This window comes from Coenobita brevimanus, chromosome 93 (assembly GCF_032717465.1).
Source record: "Coenobita brevimanus isolate Jiangsu-jjx chromosome 93, ASM3271746v2, whole genome shotgun sequence".
NCBI lineage: Eukaryota > Metazoa > Arthropoda > Malacostraca > Decapoda > Coenobitidae > Coenobita > Coenobita brevimanus.
Genome location: NC_137046.1, coordinates 18,414,698 through 18,418,981, shown reverse-complemented (window position 1 = coordinate 18,418,981; position 4,284 = coordinate 18,414,698).

Sequence of the window (4,284 nt, the reverse complement as noted above, 5' to 3'; positions counted from 1 at the left end):
GTCGTTAGCACCATTATATTCCATGAACGGCTTGAGCTCTCAACATGAAACCTTCATGGTATCAAGATGGCCCAGACCTTGGATGATTTCAAAAATGGGCAGTCGGGGCTGAAGTCAAGGTCACCAATGTGGCTGCCAAAGGTCAACTAGATTTTTATCACCTGCCTTTTGGAAAGGTGGAGCGATAACGTTTTTCCAGCGTCTGTGTGTGTGTGTGTGTGTGTGTGTGTGTGTGTGTGTGTGTGTGTGTGTGTGTGTGTGTGTGTGTGTGTGTGTGTGTGTGTGTTTTACCATTGCATGTGTATCTGTTACCAATATATCTCATGATCTACTTGAGCTATCAACATGAAACCTTCAGGGTATCAAGATATGGACAAGATCATGGACGAGTTCGAAAATGGGCACTCGGGGTCAAGGTCAAGTCACCGAAATGGCTGCTAAAGGTTAACTAGTTTCTTTAATATAGACTGGCATTTTGTGAAATGCGGTGATGGAATTCTGTACAGTTTTGTGAATATTCTTCACATTTGGTTTGTAAGTAGCTTGTAACTTGGCCAACAGCATATTCTGGCGGGGGATTAGCATTCGGCTCCCGAATGCTTTTCTTTCATTTCTACAGTGTTACTTCTCAAAGTGAATGTCATTCATTACTTTGGTAAGAACAGTTTGTCTGTACACCGAAAGTTTATTTTTTTTTATACAATTTTTTTTACAGATTCACACTATATACCGCCGCACATACATAATATTGGGCTGGGGCAATGTGGGTGGTGATGCGTCGGTGGTGATGCGTGGGCACTGCGAAGGAGGCTGGATGGTTGTAATGTGGCATTTATGTTGCATGTGACTTTTGGCCGCCGTACGTTTATCCTTAGAGTCTGATGCCTCAGAGGACTTTTCCGAGGCATTGGAATAGTAGGGGAAGTCCTCGGGGTCTGAAGGGCCATCAGAACCACTCCTGAATGGCAACAAGGAGTTATGGGAGAGGGCACAGGGCGGCAACCGAGGCATGTCACTCTTTGTGTGGAAAGATTAGTCTCAGGTGTCATCCCCTCACTCGACAGTAACGACAATGTCATCTCAAATTCCATCCCAATCACATTTTCATTTAGCCCCTAACTGAGCTTAGGTATGCTTGGCAGGGGTGGAGGTGGTAAGGGCTGGGCAGTCTGCAGCAGCAGCAAGTGAACTAAACGATGCTTAACAGAACTCATCAATCTTAGCCATTTCTTTTTTATAAAATACACTAGCAATGTTGTCCACCCACTTCCCCTATGCTTGTGAAACGCAGTGGTGACAAATGAAAGTTGCAGGCACTTGAAACTGTGGCAGGAAAACGCAAAACGTCCGGGGTTTCAAGGACACCTGAATTTCGATGGCCACTGCTGTCAGCCAGGCATCAGAGGTTGAAGGTCCAAAAGTCCTGAAGCTACAAAATTATCCAACAACGTCAGCCTACAGCGTTTTTTCCCCCTCCCGTGAGTAACGTGTGCCGAAAAAGGGGGGGGGGGGAGGCACTCGCAGAGTACAACGCCCACACCTGTCAACTGTTTGACGAGTCAAATATTTGTCTTTGCCCTGTGTCCTTTGACAGATTACACTAAAAACGGAACTGCCTTCTTGTCTAAGCCTTAGCCCTTCCACCAACATCGGTTCAAATGACGTGAAAACCGATTGAATTGACCATGTCCAGTGACCTTGACGTTTAATTGTTCTTTGTGACCATGGCCTTTGATTTTTCTCCCTAATTGATTCCTTTTACTCTTGTTTAACCTGATACCTTCCACAGAGTAAGTCTACCTCGGATAACAAATGTCTAAATCGACCTTGCCACGTGATCTTGACCTTTTGATCTATTGATCTCAAAACCAACAGCCAACTTCTTGGATAATCCTCAGTTAATTCATTATTTTGTGTCACAATTCGAATAAAACTACTGTTCACACGCACAGATACACGGGTTTGATTTTAACCCTGCCCTGTGATCTTGACATATGACTTTTCAAAACTGAACCCTTTTGTTCTTGCGTGACCCTTAACTTTTCCCCAAGTTTGGTTAAAATCTTATCAAGACTGAGTTTTCTTAAGAACAACCATACACACGGGTAGAAGTTTCACTTAATCCTGTGACTTTGATCTTTGACTGGTTCTTCTCAAAACTGAATCACGTTATTTTACCGGTAAAATTTGATCAAATTAGATAAAAACGTTTTCAAGAAAATTTTGTTTTTTGAATGTTTGATCTAACCCTGTGATGCTGACTTTTAATATATTGTTCTTTGAAGAAAATGGGTTTCTTCTTTCACTTATCCTTGCTTCTTATACCAGATTAATACTGGGTAAAAACTAACTGAGTGATTTTGTCAACACACACACACACACACACACACACACACACACACACACACACAGAACAAGGAGAGAGAGAGAGAGAGAGAGAGAGAGAGAGAGAGAGAGAGAGAGAGAGAGAGAGAGAGAGAGACTGACACAATCACGTTGTTCAGTTTTTGCACCTATCAACCCGACAAAATCTTCCACAGGTATACCCACTTATGTTTAATAATACTCCACTTAATCCTGCATCATCGTTGAACATGCTTGGGGTTTCATTTGCTCGGGACTTGTCTTGGAAAGATCATATTACATCTCTTGTAAAATCTGCTTCCAAGCGATTGGGTGTGCTAAGCCGACTCCGTTCCTTCTTTGCCCCTGCACAGTTGTTGACTCTATACAGGGGTTTTATCCGCCCCTGTGTGGAGTACAACTCTCATGTGTGGGGAGGCTCCCCACATGCAGCCCTTCTCAATAGGGTGGAGTCAAAGGCTTTTCGTCTCATTAACTCTCCCCCTCTTACTGACTCCCTTCAACCTCTGTCTCTTCACCGCAGTGTCGCATCTTTATCTCTTTTCTATCGCTACTTCAATGGTCACTGTTCCTCTGAACTGTCTGCATGCATTCCTCCACTTCTACAATGGGAGCGTAGCACCCGTCTAGCAGTAAACTCTCACCCCTTTTCTGTCCAACTCTCTCATGCAAGAGTTAACCGTTACTCCCAGTCCTTCATTTATGCAACAGGTCAACTCTGGAACTGTCTCCCTCTGTCTATATTTCCTGCTTCCTATGATCTCCAGTCTTTCAAACGCAGTGTGTCCAGGCATCTCGAAATGAATGGATCTTGAATTTGGCTCTCTCTTTTATTTTGTTTTTCTCTTGGAAGGAACAGTTTTGCCGGCTCATTGCCTTTGGTTCCTTCTTCCTCACATAGAAAAAAAAAAAAATTACCCGTCTCTTATTTCGTGATTCTTGATGCAGAATAACAAGATATAACTAATAGCTGCAGAGGTTGCCTGTGACTGAGGCAAGCGCCTCTCAGTAGTATTAATAAAGGTGCACACTTATTCACACACTGTCGGGAAATGATGCGTGGTGCATAACCACAATCACCCTCCGACGTCGGCCACGATGGGTCCCTACTTGTAAACCTTCAGGCAGCAAATCTTCTTCCCCTAAGTACGGTAACACCAGACAGGAATGGCTGATTTACTTCAGCCATGAGACTGCATCTTTCCCATTGGTCTTCCCCGTCCCAGGCCGACTCAAACATCGTCCTATAGGTTGGATCAACCTCAAGAAAGCGAGGCATAAACCCGTATAACCTGAGTTGACTTCCCTGTATTATATGGGAAATAGCGTTTGAGTCAAGCAGTAATCGCTCATTACTCACTTGGTCATACCAGCAATATCCCATGATCCCTCTGGGGCACTTAGCATCAAAGTAGACAATCTGCTGCTACAAGGCACTATTTAGTGTCTATGTCTCACAGCCATAAAGTAAGAGAGTGAGTATCAGCACCTTGAAGAAGAGAATTTTCGTCAGAGACTAACATCAACAACGCCAAATACTCTACTTCAATTAATCCATAACCACAGGTCACACCATTGTGATAAGAATTTGGTCTTTTCATCTGACTTTCTCTTGTTATAAGTCACACTACCAAGATTACTGTATCATTCGAAGATTTCTATGTCCTCACAACAAGCCTGAACTGAGTATAGAGCTTATTTATTAAGCCACAAAATTTTTGGACCTTAGTTTTAGCCCAGGACACCTTTAGTTCCAGTGGCTCTGAATTCTCAATGAATGTCTTGAGAGCACTCAGAAGTGTATCCAACAACTCCACCGGGATACATAAATTATCAGCAAGCGGTCGTAAAATAGCTATTTTGTTGAAAGAATTGGGGGCAAAGAAACATCCCTGTTGCACTCGAGAATTTACCAGAAAG